The sequence below is a fragment of the Rhinoraja longicauda genome, chromosome 3, assembly GCF_053455715.1.
Source record: "Rhinoraja longicauda isolate Sanriku21f chromosome 3, sRhiLon1.1, whole genome shotgun sequence".
Classification (NCBI taxonomy): domain Eukaryota; kingdom Metazoa; phylum Chordata; class Chondrichthyes; order Rajiformes; family Arhynchobatidae; genus Rhinoraja; species Rhinoraja longicauda.
The window spans coordinates 6,569,921-6,588,899 of NC_135955.1; the positions used below are offsets into that span (position 1 = coordinate 6,569,921).

The 18,979-nt window shown below is 48.9% G+C and overlaps 1 long non-coding RNA gene across 1 annotated transcript; it reads left to right on the forward strand.

Annotated features, from left to right (window-relative positions):
- The first annotated feature begins 12,059 nt into the window (after positions 1 to 12,059).
- On the forward strand, positions 12,060 to 18,071 carry LOC144592316 (uncharacterized). Its single transcript, XR_013547110.1, has 3 exons — positions 12,060 to 12,191; positions 12,325 to 12,391; positions 18,012 to 18,071. It is a non-coding gene; the product is annotated as an uncharacterized LOC144592316 (long non-coding RNA).
- Positions 18,072 to 18,979: the final 908 nt, after the last annotated feature.

Consider the following 18,979-nt stretch of genomic DNA (forward strand, 5'->3'; position numbering starts at 1 on the left):
GAAGAGATCCCACTGGTCGAAAAATCAGAATCCATGCCCCCTGCCACAGCCACATATTCATCATATCATATCATATCATCATATATATACAGCCGGAAACAGGCCTTTTCGGCCCTCCAAGTCCGTGCCGCCCAGCAATCCCCGTACATTAACACTATCCTACACCCACTAGGGACAATTTTTACATTTACCCAGCCAATTAACCTACATACCTGTACGTCTTTGTACATACCTGTACATCTGCCCTATCTACCTGTTCTGACCCTGACTAGCACATGGGATATGCAACAGAACAGTGTAGCACAGGAATGGTGCCTTTGGCCACAACCTCAATGGTGAACATGATGCCAAGTTTAAAAAACTTGCCCCCGCCCATCTCCTTCAAACTTTGCCACTCTCACTTTATCGCAATGTCCTCTAGACATTGACGTTACTACCATGGATAAAAGGTGGTGATCCTCTCTCCATTCTATGCTTTTCAGAATTTTATATACTTCTATCAGGTCTCCCTGTATTCCTTGGAGTGCAGGAGGATGATGGGTGATCTTATGGAGGTGTGCAATATCATGAGAAGAATAGATCGGGTAAGGGCACAAAAATCTTTTGACCAGAGTAAGGGAATGGAAAACCAGAGAACAATACAATACAATAAAATACAATACAATATATCTTTATTGTCATTGTATAGGGGTACAACGAGATTGGGAATACGCCTCCCATACGATGCAATAATTTAATTAGCTAGTGTAGGGACATACGGATTAGCGGGGGGGTCTCAAACCCTCGGTTGGGCTAACGAGGCACGAGATGCGGGAGCGCGAGGTATAGTTGTGTCTGGCGACCAGCTGGAGAGATGAGATTAGATTATAATACCTAGTTAAGTAGTGTGTGTCCAAAAGCTGCAGTCTGTTTGCAAATACCTTGGAATAAAGACTTTGAACAAAAACGCTCGTTGTGGACTCACTACATTGGTGACCCGAACGCGAAGAAAACACGCAGCATGTCGCAAGTGGGAGCGAGCGCGGGCGAGGTTCACCTACCGCCGTTCTGGGCCCATCAGCTGCACCTGTGGTTTGTACTGGCGGAATCACAGTTCCACATTAAAAAGGTGGATAAAGAACTGGAGAAGTTCCACCACCTGGTGAGCTGTCTGCAGGCGGAGGTGGCTGCGAGGGTCAGTCAGTATCTGACCAGTCCACCCCAAACAGAGCAGTACGTGGGGCTCAAGAGGCTCCTACTGAAGAAATTCGGCTGGAGCCAGAACCAGCGGGCTCTGAGGCTGCCCCATCTACCAGCGCTGGGGCAGCGGCTGCCGTCTGAGTTGATGATGGAAATGCTGACCTTGGTGGGCGACCATCAGCCGTGCATGATGTTCGAGGTGGCATTTCGAGAGAAGCTACCCCAGGACTGGTGTTGGCCGACGCCTCGTTCGACGACCCGGAAACGTTCGCCGAGAAAGCCGACGTGCTCGTCAGGGAGCGGCACACCCGGGACGACTCGGTCAATCGTGTCTCGAGGCCCAGTGGCAGTCGGGGGAGCGGCCGGGAGAGCGACGGCTCGGCCACTATTTCGCAGTCTGCCAGGCAAGAAGGGGGCTACAGAACATGTTTATTGGTCGCGGGCACAACCAGCACGGCAGAATAAAAGCGGCTGGTGTTCCTTCCATCGGCGGTGGGGCAGTGACGCCCGAAGTTGCAGAGCCCCGTGTACGTTTCCGGGAAATGCCTGGGCCGATCGAACGTAGAGGCAGTTTCGATTGGCCGTAAGTGCCGCCTCTACGTGACGGACCAAGAGACCGGGATCGTGTTTCTGGTGGATACGGGAGCGGTTGTGAGTTTTGTGCCCCCCTACGGCTGTGAAGTTCAAGTGGGGGGGAAGGGGCCGCCCCTTATTGCAGTGAACGGTAGCGCCATCCGCACTTACGGTAAGAGGACTATGTCCCTGTCCTTTGGCTCTAGGACCTCCGTTGGAATTTCATCGTGGCGGATGTGGGCCAGGCCATTTTGTGTGCGGACTTCCTATGGGCGTTTTCGTTGGTCGTAGACGTCCACGGTAGCGGCCTGCAGCCCTCGGCCGACGTACGGCCCCGAAGTACGGGGCCTGCGGCCCCTCCAAGCACCGCAACACCCAGTTCAGCGAGCCAGGCCATCACCACGGCCCTCGGTCAGTTCGATGGGGTCTTAGCGGAGTTCCCGCAGCTCCTCGTTCAGCGGTTCGATGCACCTTCCGAGAAGCATGGGGTGGTGCATTTCATCCCGACCGAGGGGCCGCCGGTTTTTGCCCGGGCACGGCGCCTCCCACCGGACAAGCTGGCCATGGCTCGAGAGGAGTTCTTGTGCTTGGAGAGGCTGGGAATTGTGCGGCCTTCGAGTAGTCCGTGGGCCTCACCCTTGCACATGGTTTCCAAAGCATCTGGGGGGTGGAGACCATGTGGGGATTTCCGATGACTTAACGCGGCAACACGGCCAGACCGCTACCCGATTCCGCACATACAGGACTTCTCAGCTAGCCTTGAGGGGGCTACAATTTTTTCAAAGATCGATCTGGTGCGGGGGTATCATCAGATCCCGGTCCATCCGCCGGACACCCCAAAGATGTCTACCATTACTCCGTTCGGATTGTTTGAGTGGTTGCGCATGCCTTTCGGCCTTAAAAACGCAGCTCAGGCATTTCAGCGCCTCATGGACCGTGTGGGTCGAGGTTTGCCGTTCGTGTTTATTTATCTCGATGACATTTTTATTGCCAGCCGTTCGGTCCAGGAGCACTTAGTCCACCTCCGCACTGTATTCCAGAGGCTGCAGGACCACGGCCTGATTCTCCATCCGTCCAAATGCCAATTCGGCCTGTCAGCGGTAGATTTTTTGGGTCACCGGGTTACATCGGCCGGTGCCACTCCTTTGCCAGCTAAGGTGGAAGCGGTCCGCTCTTTTCCATGTCCTACTACCATCAAGGGTTTGCAGGAATTCGTGGGCATGGTGAACTTTTATCATCGGTTCGTGCCTGCAGCAGCTCGGGTCATGCGCCCCCTTTTTCAATGCCTCGCGGGTAACCCCGCCGAGTTGGTATGGTCCGCATCTGCAGAGATGGCTTTTGTCGCGGTCAAACAGGCCCTCGCCAACGCCACCATGCTGGTGCACCCGCGCTCCTCCGCCCCCATGGCTCTGACGGTGGACGCCTCAGACGTGGCGGTGGGTGGGGTTTTGGAGCAGCAGGTCGAAGGTCAATGGCAGCCCCTGGCGTTTTTCAGCCGGCAGCTCTCGCGAGCCGAGCTCAAATATAGTGCGTTTGATAGGGAGCTCCTGGCCCTCTAGCAGTCCGCCACTTCCGTTATTTTTTGGAAGGCCGTTCTTTTGTGGCCTACACGGATCACAAACCTCTGACATTCGCTTTTGCTAAGGTTTCTGACCCGTGGTCGGCTCGCCAGCAGCGGCACCTCACCCTGATTTCGGAGTTTACCACCGATGTCTGTCATATTGCGGGTAGGCTTAATACTGTTGCTGATGCCCTGTTTCAGCCGGCCATTCCCTCCGTTGCCGTGGTAGGCGGACAGGTGGATTTCCAGGAGCTAGCGGAGGCTCAGCGCCTGGAAAAAACGGCTGAGGTGTACGGCTCCACAGCCTCGGGACTGCATTTGGAGCAGGTGGCGTATGGCCCCACAGGTACCAAGTTGTGGTGTGACGTTTCCCTTTCACGCCCTCGCCCGGTGGTGCCTGCCGCCCTTTGGCGTAATGTTTTTGAGGCCATTCACGGCCTGGCACATCCGTCCATCAGGGCGACTTCGGCCATGGTGGCCGCCCGGTTTGTCTGGCAGGTGGCAGCCTGGGCACGGGCCTGTATTCCGTGCCAAACCTCCAAAGTTCATCGCCATGTCCATCCCCCATACCAGAGTTTCGAGGTTCCCCCAGTCCGTTTTTTCCACATCCACGTGGATGTAGTGGGTCCATTGCCTTATTCCAGGGGTTATACTCATCTCCTGACGGTGGTTGATCGGTTTACACGTTGGCCGGAGGTGCTCCTATTGTCGGACACCTCGGTGGTCTCCTGTGCACGGGCCCTGGCGTTGCATTGGGTAGCCCGTTTCGGCGTACCGGCTATCATCACCACAGATCGGGGGGCCCAGTTCACCTCCTCCCTCTGGACCGCGCTGGCACAGTTGTATGGGTCTCGTTTACAGCAGACCACCGCCTACCATCCCCAATCCAATGGGATGGTTGAGCGCTTCCATCGGCAACTGAAGGTGTCCCTCTGTGCCCGACTGACCGGCCACGATTGGGCTGACCAGCTGCCTTGGGTCCTCCTCGGCATTCGTACGGCCCTGAAGGCTGAGCTAGGCACATCCTCGGCCGAGCTCGTCTACGGTTCGCCCCTGCGGGTACCAGGTGACATCCTCCCTTCCAGCCCCCGCTTTGCCACCACCCGTTACGTCGGTGTTGGGTTCCCTCCGGGCACGGGTAGGTTCTCTGGCTCCAGTCCCGACCTCCTGGCACGGAAGCATGGCGGTCCACGTCCCGTCGGACTTGCTGGACTGTGATTTCGTGTTCCTGCGGAAAGATTCCCACCGCCCTCCTCTTCAGCCGGTTTATCAGGGCCCGTTTCAGGTACTGAAGAGAGGGGCTGTCACTTTTACCTTACAGGTGGGTAATCGCCAGGAACTCGTTTCCGTATCCCGGCTCAAGCCGGCCCATTTGGACCAGGACCTCCCTGTGTCGGTGACCCAGCCGCCGTGCCGCGGCCACCCTATGGCCGCCCCCCTGCTGCCGCCAGCGGCGCCTTGGTTGCCACCCCTCAACCCCCCGCCGCCTATGGTTGGGCCCGGGCCCCCGTTCCCGAACAAGCGCACTCCGTCGCCTACGTCCTCCACTTCCATGGCCCCTCCATCGCCTCCGGCGGCGGCGACCTCCCCGTCTCCCGTCACATTGGCAGTATCGGGTTCCCCCCTCCGTACGCGTTCCAGGAGGGAGGTCCGGGCACCCGTGAGGTACGGTTTCGAGGGTTCTGGGGGGGGTCATGTAGGGACATACGGATTAGCGGGGGGGTCTCGAACCCTCGGTTGGGCTAACGAGGCACGAGATGCGGGAGCACGAGGTATAGTTGTGTCTGGCGACCAGCTGGAGAGATGAGATTAGATTATAATACCTAGTTAAGTAGTGTGTGTCCAAAAGCTGCAGTCTGTTTGCATATACCTTGGAATAAAGACTTTGAACAAAAACGCTCGTTGTGGACTCACTACACTAGTCAGTATTAATTTAAACAACCCAATGAAACAAATTGTAACAGATTTAAAACCGAATAAAGTGCAAGTAGATCTGTGCTGGATCACTGCGATGTGACCATCCGGCTCAGCAGGACCGGTTCATAGCAGCTATGGCCCTGGGGATGAAACTGTTCCTGAGCCTCGATGTGCGGGCGTAGAAGACCTTGTATCGTCTGTCAGATGGTAGAAGTTCGAACAGACTGTTACAGGGGTGTGAAGAGTCTTTGTGGATGCTGGTGGCTTTTCTGAGGCATCGTGTGTTGTAGATGCCCTCCAAGGCTGGTAGCTGTGTTCCGATGGTCCTTTGAGCTCTATGGACTACCCGCTGAAGAGCTTTCCTCTCTGCCTCCGTGCAGCTGAGGTACCACACAGGGATGCCATGTGTTAGGATGCTCTCTATGGTGCAGCGGTAGAATGTCGTCAGCAGTTGTTGTGGTAGACCAGACTTCTTCAGTGTTCTTAGGTAGAACAGTTGTTGCTGTGCCTTCTTGACCAGCACAGCAGTGTTATTGGACCATGTTAGGTCCTCCGAAATGTGAGTGCCCAGAAACTTGAAGCTGGACACTCTCTCCACACTGTCCCCGTTGATAAAGATTGGGGCGTATTCCCCGTTGTGTGACCTACGGAAGTTGATGATCAGCTCCTTGGTCTTGGTGGTATTTAGGGACAGGTTGTTATCAGAGCACCAGTCCGCCAGGTTCTGCACCTCCGCTCTGTATTTTGTTTCATCACCGTTGGTGATCAGGCCGATCACCGTTGTGTCGTCTGCAAACTTGACAATGGTGTTGGAGTCGAATGCAGGAACATAGTCGTGTGTGAAGAGGGAGTAGAGCATGGGGCTCAGAACACAGCCCTGTGGTGTGCCGGTACTCAGGGTGATAGTGGAGGACAGGTGCGGGCCCATTCTCACTGCCTGCGGTCGCTCCAGCAGGAAGTCCAGGATCCATTCGCATAACGACAAGCTGAGGCCTAGCTGGTGGAGTTTGGTGATGAGCTTGGTGGGGATGAATGAATGAATGAATAAATGAATGAATACTTTATTGTCACATGTGGCAAGTCACAGTGAAATTCTTTGCTTTCATACCGTGCCAAGGTATGCAATAGTCGCCCATAAAGGATGATTATAAAGTTATAAATTCTCCCCCACCCCAGTTCCACCTTTGCTCTTCCCCCCTCCCTCATGGGGGTTCCCCCATACTCCATTGTTCCTCTCTCCACCCCCCCCCCCCCCCTCACGAGGTCCCCGCTGCACAACCCACTCGCTTGCAGCGGTTATGGAGGACCCGCGGGGACTCAGGCCTCGGCTACTCCGAGGCGTCCCACTTGGACCTCCCACCTGGCTCCATCTGCCAATCAGCCCCTCCTGGTTCCACCTATTGCTTAGAACACAGAGTGCTGGAGTAACTCAGCAAGTCAGGCACCATCTCAGAAGTACATGGACAGGCGACATTTCATGTTGGGGCCATTCTGCAGAAACGTCGCTTATCCATGTCCTCCAGAGATGCTGCCTCACCCATTCTGTTACTTCAGCCCATTGAGTCCCTAGATCAACCGCTCACACTAGTTCTATGTTATCCCACTTTCTCATCCACTCCTTACACACTTGGGGCAACTTACAGAAACCAATTAACCTACAAATCCGTATGTGGTTAAAATTTGAGAGGAAAGTTTAATTTAAAGAAACTTTGTGTTCGTACAACAATGAAGAGTATATGTATTTCAATCTGTGGGGTGAAATTGTGGAATGATTTTGATGTGCAACTCAAGCAAAGCACAAACATTACTCAGTTCAAGAAGATGTACAAAAAAATTATTTTCCAGAGGTATAAGAATGAGGAAGGGACGGTTAAGTTTTAGTTTAATGACACAGTGTGATATTCGCGTTGCACATAAATTTGGATCATTGTTTATAAACTGCATATGTGTATGTTTGCATGTGTGCATATATGTGTATATATGTATGTATGTGGCATATGTATGTATGTATGTGTATATGTATGTATATATGTTTGTGTGTATATATATATGTAGATGAGATAAAGTTTATGAATTAATTGATGAGTAGCTGAGAAGGGGTAGGAATAAATAAGTGTATACTTCCCCCTACTCCTTTTCGAACATGTAAGATTTAAGCTGCGTTTATGAGAATTTTATTAATTGAGTTGTGCCTAGGTTTATCGTTCATTTCATTTTACTGTTATTTTGTTTTGATTTTTTCTTTTTTTGTTTTACATGTTCGAAATAAAATATAAACAAACAAACAAACAAACAAACAGGAAGATCATAAAACTCCACAGAGACAGCACCCAAGGTCAGGATTGAACCTGGGTCTACCAAGCTGCAAGGCAGCGGCTCTTCCAGCTTTCTGATTCAAGGATCAGTGAACAATGACTGAGGATAGGAGCCCAGGCTGATTTATTCCTCACCCAGATCTAACTGAACAAGAGCCAGGCAGATGAACTAGTGTAAAAAAAGTAAAATGCAGGTGCTGGAAATCTGGAATAATAGAAAATGATGCAAACACACAGGTGAAGCACATTGTTGTGTTTTTATTTGGAAGGAGATGGTTCTGTGAATGTGTTCAGCTCCTTGCACACCAATCCTGACAAGTTTCATTGCAAGTTGCTCTTTATATAAAACAAAAATCATACCTGGAGAAGTGCCTGATGCAACTGTGTCATGTTATTGTGTCCAAGAAAACTCCCGGAACAGATATATGGGAAAAATGTAAAAGCAACAGAGGAGTTGCAGTGGGTGACTTTAATTTTTCCAATATGGACTTAACTCCCCTTGGTGCCACAAACTTAGATGGGGCAGAATTTTTGTAGGTGCATCTAGGAGGGTTTTTTGACAATATCTAGATCCAACCAGGGAAGGGACCATACTGGACCCTGTATTGGGAAATGAGCCTGGCCAGCTGATTGGAGTTTCAATGCAGGAGCATATTGGGAACAGTAAACACAACTCCATATGTTTTCTGAAAGTTACGGATAAGGATAAATCTGGACCTTGGAGGAGAGTGCTAAGTTGAGAAGATGCCAATGACATCAGTATTAGGCATGAGCTGGGGACACAGGATGAAAGGCAAGAATGGCAAGGCTCACGAACCTTCGATGACAAGTTTAGTCAAAAAGAAAAAAAGAAGCATATGTAAGGATGAGGAAACTGAAATTGGGCCCTTGAGAAATGTAGACAATAAGAAGAAAACAAAACTTCCATGGCAAGTTGGATTAAGGAGAATCCCAAGATATTTTATTCATTGTTGACAAATAAGTGGGTAACTAAGGAGGGGATTGGAACAGTCAAAGGTAAATAAGAGAATTTATGCATGGATTCACCGAAAATGGGTGAGTTACTAAATGAGTACTTTGCACCTGTATTCACCAAGGAGAGAATAGTGCAATCACGGAGGGGTATATTGATATTCTAGGGCATGTTAATCATTTTGACTGTTTATCGTTATTGTCCTATTCTGCTGCAGGCTCTGGTGCCTGTGGTAAGAGCAGGGAGTGTACCTCTGGTAGTTGCAAGAACTTGTGGTTGGAACATGTCGTATAGGAAGCCTGTGTGACCACAGCCCCATCTGATCTCATGAGCCTGCAGCCTGGGGATGTATAAAGCCTGAGCATCCCACTGTGCATTACAGCTACAATAGCCTACAACTGTCTCCGCCGTGACATGGGTCTGCCATTCCTCCTGAGTACTTTGCACCTGCATTCACCAAGGAGAGAATAGTGCGATCAGGGAGGGGTATATTGATATTCTAGGGACATGTGATCAAGAAGGAGGAGGTTTACTCTGCTTTAGTTCAGAGATACAGCATGGAAACAGGCTCGTTGGCTCTCCATGTCCATTCCGACCATTGATCACCCATACACACTAATTCCATGCTATCCTGCTTTCTCATGTACTTCCTACACATCAGGGGCAATTTACGGAAGCCAAATAACCTACAAACCCGCATGTCTTTGGGATGTAGGAACAGGGAGAATAGGCAAACTCAACACTGGCAGCATCCAAGGTCAGGATCAAACTTTGGTCCTGGGCACTGTGAGGCAGCAGCTCTACCAGCTGTGTCACTGTGTCGCCCTTGGGCCACTGTGGCACAGGTATTGTTTTCTAGAAGAATAATATTGTGTCCAAGAAAACTCCCGGAACAGATATATGGGAAAAGTGTAAAAGCAACAGAGGAGTTGCAGTGGGTGACTTTAATTTTTCCAATATGGACTTAACTCCCCTTGGTGCCACAAACTTAGATGGGGCAGAATTTTTGTAGGTGCATCTAGGACGGTTTTTTGACAATATCTAGATCCAACCAGGGAAGGGACCATACTGGACCCTGTATTGGGAAATGAGCCTGGCCAGCTGATTGGAGTTTCAATGCAGGAGCATATTGGGAACAGTAAACACAACTCCATATGTTTTCTGAAAGTTACGGATAAGGATAAATCTGGACCTTGGAGGAGAGTGCTAAGTTGAGAAGATGCCAATGACATCAGTATTAGGCATGAGCTGGGGAGACAGGATGAAAGGCAAGAATGGCAAGGCTCAAGAACCTTCGATGACAAGATTAGTCAAAAAGAAAAAAAGAAGCATATGTAAGGATGAGGAAATTGAAATTGGGCCCTTGAGAAATGTAGACAATAAGAAGAAAACAAAACTTCCATGGCAAGTTGGATTAAGGAGAATCCCAAGATATTTTATTCATTGTTGACAAATAAGTGGGTAACTAAGGAGGGGATAATCATATCATATCATATATATACAGCCGGAAACAGGCCTTTTCGGCCCTCCAAGTCCGTGCCGCCCAGCGATCCCCGCACATTAACATTATCCTACACCCACTAGGGACAATTTTTACATTTTACCCAGCCAATTAACCTACATACCTGTACGTCTTTGGAGTGTGGGAGGAAACCGAAGATCTCGGAGAAAACCCACGCAGGTCACGGGGAGAACGTACAAACTCCTTACAGTGCAGCACCCGTAGTCAGGATCGAACCTGAGTCTCCGGCGCTGCATTCGCTGTAAAGCAGCAACTCTACCGCTGCGCCACCGTGCCGCCACTGTGGCACAGGTATTGTTTTCTAGAAGAATAATATAGTGGATAACTCCCCAGCGCCTAATGGGATCTATCCCAGATCATTGAAAATACAAGAGTGGAGACTGCTGGGGCCTTGACAAAGATCTTTGTATACTCTTTAGCCACATGCAAGATCCCAAAGTTCTGCAGGTACCCCATTGCAATTCCTTCATTTGAGGCAGGAAATAGAGACAAAACAGGTCATTCATAGGATGGTGAGGCTGTGGTAGAAAAATTGGTGGAGAAGATTTTTAGGGATAGAATCCTAATCTATCCATAATAAGTCTTTTTAGGGATAGTCATCATGACTTTGGGAGGGGGAGATGATATCTTAAAAAATTGGTTGAGTTTTTTGAGGAGGTGACAAAGATGATTGAACGTAGGGCAATGGGTGTTGAATAAATGGATTTTAGTAAAGTTTTCAACACAGGCCTTCATGGTAGGCTGATGTAAAGGCTAAAGTACATGAGATCCACAGAGACTTGATAGATTGAATTCAAAGTTGATGTGCACAATGTGAGAGGGACCCCTCCTTCAGATGCCACTCTGATCCCTCTCATTGGCTGACAGGCCAGGAGAGGCAATTCTCAGCATCATTGGTAACAGCGGGGGCAATTAGCTTATATTGGTTTGGTCACCAGAACCTTTTCAGCCTGTTCCCTATAAACCTTGGCATTCTAGCGAAAAGGGAGAGTGTGGGAAAGGGAAAGGCAAGGGGCAAGGGGCAAGGGGCAAGGGGCAAGGGGCAAGGGGCAAGGGGCAAGGGGCAAGGGGCAAGGGGCAAGGGGCAGGGCTCCCTGCTAGCTGTGTTCCCCTGTCACACGTCCGAGGAAGACTGAGTTACTGGGACAAAACTGAGACTGCCAGTACCATTGTGTGGTCAAGACTGGGCTGTCAGGAAAAAATCCGAGACAGCCAGCACTTCCACTGAGACTAAGGCCAAGTGGCCGGGGCAAGCCTGAGGTGCCAGTGCCTCGTCCTGTCCTAACAAGGGATTGCGCCCATGCATATATAAAGACTGAGCTGGTCTGGCAGCATCTCCGGAGAAACGTCTAGGTGACGTATCGGGTCGAAATCCTTCTTCGGACTGACACTCTCACTCAGCCTGAAACATCATCTATTCCTTTTCTTCAGAGATGCTGCCTAATTGGTGCAGTTATGGATAGTGAGGAGGCTTGACGAATGATTCAGCAGGATATAGAAAGGTTGAAAATATGTGCAGAGAAACGACTGATGGAGTTTAATCTGGGCACACTGCAGACATGGTGTATCACTGTGGAGGGTGTGAATAGACTGGGTGCTCATTAAATGCGTTATTCGCCTTGGTCATCTAGACATGAGTCAAGCATTCCGAGTGTCATTGGAAGTGCACACATCTAGGAATGTGGAGAGTATTCATTATTGGCTTGATATTCTTTATAGACCATGGATTGAACAATGTAAGACCTGATTTGGATTCATAATCCAAGTAGCCCCAAAAACACCTTCACATTATAAACTTGGAGAATGCAGCATTTACATTGATTCAGCCTAGATGAATGGGAGGGTGGTGAGTGGATTGGAAGCAAGTGAGGAAACGTCCAAGTTCAGAAAGTGTGGGGCTGAGGGGAATGTGGATGGTGTTTTGATCTGCTGCCTTTGGTCACTTTTCACTGCTTTTCACTGTACCTCGATACATGTGACAATAAACTAAACTGAACCGAGCTCTGTCTACCTAGATGACTGGATTGGTGTACTCAGATGGAATGTAAACATTTCATGACCCCTGCTGCCACTTTGACTCTGCTCCCACCTAGACCACTCTGACTCTTTCCCTCCCTTTGACATCTCTACCCCCATCTCTGGAGTTACCAGGTGAGTGCGTGTTTTGGTGGTTTATATGCAGTAGGTGAACGGGGGCTGTACCGCCAATTACTATTTGCTCTATCAGCACTTCCTCGTGTGGCCAGTTCACAGATCCGTTAATGAAAACACTTTTGTTTTATAGCAAATCTAACTTGGGAGATCCTACCGATAATGTTCTGGCACTTAGGTGGCCACCAAACGCCTGTAAGGTAAATAGAATTATTTGTGTGCCAGTCTGAGTGCTTTGATTGTGAGAGCATGCAAATAGTGTCATTATCACAGAAGCTGCTTTGGAGATCATATTGCCATATTAATAATTAGAATCTGGATGGCATGACTGGTAGGTTTATGGATGTACCTGCTCCCAGTCAACTTTTGCCAGGTCCTGTTTCATGACATTCATATCATCCTTCCCCACTTTAGATCCTTAATTTCTAATCCTTGTATCTTTCCTTATCTACCTTGAAACGCACGTTTGGAACAATAAGGTTGAGAGAAGATTGGTGGTATAGTGGACAATGAAGAGGCTTGTCTCAGGTTACAACCGATTTGGATGAGAGTGTACAAGGCTTGATTAGTAAGTTTGTAGATGACAATAAAGTAGGTGGTATCGTAGATTGCAAAGAGGGTTATCAAAAATTACAGCAGGGTCTTGATCTGCTGGGCAAGTGGGCCGAGGAGAGGCAAATGGAGTTTTATGCAGATAAGTGCAAGATGTTAAATTTTGTAAAGTCAAACCAAGGTAGAACCTTCGCAGTGAATGGGAGGGGCCTGTGGAGTGTTGTAGAGCAGAGGGATCGGGCGGTGGTGCGGGAGTAGAGTTGCTGCCTTACAGCACCAGAGACCCAGGTTTGATCCTGACTACAGGTATTTGTCAGTACAGAGTTTGTAAGTTCTCCCCGTGACCTGTGTGGGTTTTCTCTAGGATCTCCGGTTTCCTTCCACACCCCAAAGACATACAGGTTTGTTGGATAATTGGCGGGGTATAATTGTAATTTGTCCCTAGTGTGTATAGATTAGTGTTAATGTGTGGGGATTGCTCATCTGTGCACTCAGTGGGCCGATGGGACTGTTTCCTCGTTGTATCTCTAAACTAAACTAAAAACTAAGCAGTGAAAGTGCTAGTGTAAAGTGTAGTTCCCTGAAAGTGGCATCACGGGTGGTTTGGGTATTAAAGAGGAGTTTTAGTGTATTGGCTTTCATCAGTCATAGGGAATGGATATGGTGAATGTACAGTTTTTTACCCAGGATAAGAACCTGAGAGCATAGGCCTAAGGTGAGAGGGGAAAGAATTAATAAGAATTTCTTCACACAAAGGGTGGTAGGTATGGAAAATGAACTGCCAGAGAAGATCGTTGAGGCACGTACAATAACAGCATTTAAAAGACATTTGGGCAGGCACATGGACAGGAAAGGTTTAGTGGGATATGGGCCATACCTAAGGAAATGGGACTAACTTAGGTGAGGCACCTTGGTCAGCATGGACGAGTTTGATCAATGGGGCTGTTTCCATGATAACTCTTTACGACCGAGCACACACTTTATGCAGGTATGCCAAATAAGACAATCCACTGTTCGTTGTTACCAATGGAGTGTGTCGATGTTGAAAGGCTTCAAGAATACTGTACGAGCATCTCTAAAACTTGTTCTGTCACCACCTGATCGTTTGCCCTCAGTCAACGATCCACAAAACAGCTGCATTCTGACATCAGACTCTCTTGTGACATGTCCTGCTCCTCTGATCCGTGATTCCTTCAGTAACGTGTACATGTTTTTAGTTTCAGAGATATAGAGTGGAACAGGCCCATTGAGTCCGTGCTGAACAGCAATCACCAGTACACTAGTTCTATCATACACACTAGGGACAATTAACCTACAAACCCACACGTCTTTGGGATGTGGGAGGAAACCAGAGCATCCAGAGGAAACACACGCAGTCACAGCAAGAACGTGCAAACTCCATATAGACAGCACCCGTAGTCAGGATCAAACCCGGGTCTCTGGCATTGGGAGGCAGCAGCTGTACTACTGCGCCAATGTGCCACCCATGGTGAGGAGGTTTATTTGGGACAGAATGTGTCTATCTGGATTTCTGTCTGAAGAGTGATTGGTTACATGGTGATATTGATCTAATAAGATGGGCAGAGCAATGCCAGGTGGAAGTGAGACCATATACATCAAAGGTCTAATAAGGGTAGAACAAGAGGAAAGGTTATGGAGGTTAGGCCAGTGGTCTGCTCTTCCTGTGGGAGTTTGGGAACATTTCTGGTGTGTCTGACTACACCTGCAGGAGGCTGTGTCCAGCTGCAGCTTCCCACTGTGTAGTGCCGTGGAGAATTTGATTTACGGAGAACTTTGTTGACTGAATTTAGCAATTAGTCACACTGCAGGTAGAGAAAGGAAGGAGGTGGATGACCAGGAGGAGCAGTAAGTGCAGGCAGGTCGTGCAGGAGTGAGTGCCCTGTGGTCATTCCCCTCGCAGACAGAGTAGGTCTCTCAGAGGAAAGTTGCAGCAGTAGCCAAGGTGTGGCACCACAGTTGGCTGTGATGCACAGCAGGGCAAGGAAACATCTCAGTGAGCTGTGGTGTGGGGAAGAGATGGACTTCCCCTTGGCTCAGAGCGAGATCCCAGGATGGTTTGTTGCCTCTCTCGTGTCAAGGACAGGGATGTCTTGGATTGGATCCGGGACATTGTGAAAGGGGAGAGAAAACAGCTGAGATTGTTGTACACAATGGTACTGACAACCTAGGCAGAACGAGAGGTGAGATCCGACAGGGTGAACTTAGAGAGTTTGATAGAAGTTTACAAAGCAGAACTTCCAGAGTGTAATCTCAAAATTCCTCTCAGTGCCATATGCCAATGATGGTAACACTAGAATAGATGAACGCATGGCTGAAGAACTGGTGCAGAAGGCAGGCCTTTAGCTGATGAGATCACTGGGATAACTTCTGGGCAGGTGTGACCTGTACAAGAGGGACAGGGTGCATCAAAACTGGAAAAGGACTAACATCCTCTCAGGGAGGTTTGAGGAATGGGTAGTAAAGGCTTTTGGTACCTTCATTAATCAGGGTGTTAAGTAAAGAAGTTGCAATATTGTGTTACAGTTGCACAAGACTTTGAGGCTGCATTTGGAGTATTGTGTTCAGTTTTGGTCACTCTGCAATAGGAAGGATGTCATTAAGCTTAAAGAGCACAGAGAAGCTGAAGAGGATGTTGCCAGGACTTGTGAGCCTGTGCTACAGAGAGAGGTTGTGTAGGCGAGAACGTTATTCTTTGGAGTGCAGGAAGATGAGCAATGATCTTATAAAGGAGTATAAGGTCTTGAGGGGAATAGATAGGGTATTTTACCGAACGCGGGGGAATCATGAACAAGAAGACTTAGGTTAAAGGTGAGTGGGGCAAGATTTGATTGGAACCTGAGGGTCAATTTCTTCACACAGAAGGTGGTGGCAACATAGATTACAGCCACCTGCTCCATGACCCTTGCATCCTTTAACAACCTGGGATTATCCCTTCCAGTGCAAGTGACTTGTTAGTGTTACCTCCTCCTCCTCATCAGTTACCCCCACCCCCTCTCCCAGATCTGCATCACTCCGCTTCTGGCAGCTCCCATTTCCTGATAACGGGTGATACAATGCCCTCAGCCATGTTCCAGCTGTGCCTCTACCTTGATGCAGATCACTCCGTTATACCCTGATCTCCACACTCCGCTCATCCCATTTACAGGCCTTTGGAAGGCTCTTTGTTCCACTTTCCCTTGAAAAGCCTCTCTCCTTTTGTACTCACTGCCTCTCCCAACTCACCACATTCAGGTGGGTTTCCATTGAAGTCTCACCTTCCTCATGCTCACTCCTTCCTTCACTCCCTCCTGGGTGATCCAGGGAGCACCTGAGTTCCTTTACTTTTCCCTGGTGTGGGAATACTCCTCGTCTGTACATAAAACATTCCCCATTCTTCATTGACAGTGCCAGCTGCCACAATATCAACACTTGTGATACATGAGGACTGGGGAGAGCAGTCCATATCGCGATTTACTAACACAAAGCACATTATCTATGCTTGCGTAAGGAAACAAGAGTTGAAAAGTATTCTGTCCATTTATTTTTTTCTCCAAATAAAATTTGGCAATCTCTAATTTTTTTTGGTATCCCAGATCTTTGAAACTTGTGATTTTTTGTCCACTGAAGAAATGGCAGGCAGGTTGGTGCAGTGTATTTCCTGCAGGTTATGGGTGGTCAAGGATGCCTATGGAGCTTCTGGAGACTACACCTGCAGGAATTGTGTCCAGGTGCAGCTCCTGAGTGAACGTGTTGGGGAACTGGGGAAGCAGCTGGATGACCTTAGGGCCATCCTGGAAAATGAGAGTTTCCTGGACAAGTGAAGTTGTTAAGCCAGTGATTCAGGAGGAGAGCAGGTGGGTGACTGGGAGAAAAGGGAGTAAACGTGGAGAGCAGGCGACCCCGGTGGCTGTGCCGAATGAAAACAGGTATGCCCCCTTAGGAGTTGTCGGAGCAGAAGACGCTTCCAGTCCAAGCGGTGAACAGGTCGGTGGCTCCAATCCTGGCAAGGAGACTCGACTGGGGAGACCGACGTCAGGCAGAGCCATAGTAGTGGGTGACTCCATTGTCCGAAGTGTGGGCAGGAGATTCTGTAGCGGCAGGCGGGACTTCAGGATGGTCTGTTACCTCCCTGGTGCCAGGGTTAAATATGTCACAGACCGACTTCAGAACATCCTCAAGAGGAAGGGTGAACAGCCAGAAGTGGTTGTGCACGTGGGCATGAACGACGTCGGGAAGAAGAGGAAGTTTTGCAAAGTGAATTCCAGCCCAAGCGAGTTTGTGCATGGCCTCAAGGACATCCCCTCTCTTCAGTCTATAGTAGTTGGCATCCGTCCATCGGCGAGAGGCGACGGTGAAGCTTTGATGCTGTCTTGTTTGGAGAAGGGAATGTTTAATCGATAGTCTATAATACCATTTTCCTCTGCCTCCCATCTCCTGTTTTCCATCCTTACCTTTTCTGACCACCATATCTTTGAATATTAAGAGGTCTGTTCTGCCGAGAATGAGCCATGTGATCAGCAGCACATCATAATCACACATGGCTCTTTGTACCTGCAGCTCACCAATCTTACTCATCACATTCTGTGTATATTGTGGACACCAGATTGTGTCTCTCAATTTGCTCCTATCCAACAATTCCTTCTCTGTCATCATCCAACACTCACACCCTCTGTTCACCTTATTTATTTTTGCTGTTATTGCCTGGTATGCCCATACCCTGCTGATCTTGATTCAACTGTCATGACTTGGGCATTGTCCCAATCCTATTAACTTGTGACCCGTCCATCTCATACAGGTTTCATCTGCCTCTGAATCTGAATGTACCTGCATGCACCATGGATGTTACCAGTCTATCGCCACCTTCTCTTCACATTCTGTTCTCCCTGAAGCCTGGCCGTGCCAGCAGCCCAGAGATTGCCACCTGTCCACCTCTGGCAACATTGACAGACTTCCATTGCTGCCTTCTCCACATTGGTACCAATGTGTACCACTTGTTCTGGGTCCCACTTTCCTCTGCACCCTCTCACTCATATCCTGAGAAGCAGAGAAACATCCACCTGGAGAGAAGCAACCAATCCCACAGTCACTTTGACCCATCCACCTGTCTCTTCCACCCCTCCCTTTGTTCACTCACCCCTCTGTCCTTTTGCCAAACCCTCCCATTGCCTGCCCACTCTCTGCCTGACAATGACCCCAATGATCTATCTTTTTTTTAACCTTTTTCATCCATTTTGTTTCAGTGATGGGTTTTCTTTGTTCTTTCTCCAGGTGAATCACTGGACCGGCAAAGGATGTGAATTTGAATGGTGGACCATCCATGGCTGGTGGTAAGTCTCGTTACTCAGATGGGTTCTAGTGAGAGATGGGAGTTGTCAGGGAGAGCTGACAGGGGGGTCTCCAGTGGTAGTGTCGGGCTGTGGTGCTGGTCTGTGGTCTCCACTGAGCCCAGGAACTGGACACCAGCACCAGAACAACAGCTGGTTCTGCAGCTGCACGGCTGCATTCTGAGCAAAGGTCTTCAGCTCCACCTCAAATGGCCGCCCCTGAATCTGACACAACCCTGTCAGTCCCCCTCACAATTTAGACAATTCATGAAGATCACCTCTCATTCCAAAATCTCCAGTGAGCTTCGGCCCAACCTGCTCAATCTCTCATACAGCACCCCATCCCAGGACTCAACCTTTCACCATTCACCCAACTGCTTCCATGGCAGCTATACCTCTCTTTAAATAAAGGGACCAAGAATCTGTTGTGATGTCACTAAAGGTCTGCAGAGACAAAGCCAGACCTCTGTTGGAATAATATATTCAAGACGTGAGTGACAATTAACTTCTTTGTTCACAATAACTTGTCAAGCCAGAGACTGCTCTGCTGACTCAGAGCATGCGACCTTTTAATATCATATTTAATAGCAAGAAATGTGGAGTGGGTCACGTATATTTGTTAACATGGTTAACTATTGTGATCCAGAATTCTCTTCTTTCCCTTATCAGCCTTAACATTAAAGATCAAAAGTACAAGGTCAGACATGTTCAACCTATGAGACACTTCACTAAAATAAAGTTCTATTTCCACGGTACGAAGTGCTCATAACAAGACAGAGAGCAGTTCAGATCTTCCCACAATTCCCACACCTCCTCACTATTACACTTCACACCCGGCAAACCCGGGACGGGGTATATTTGCTGTCATTGCTCCAAGCTGCAGTGTGGGAGCACCGATTCTGCAACGCTGGA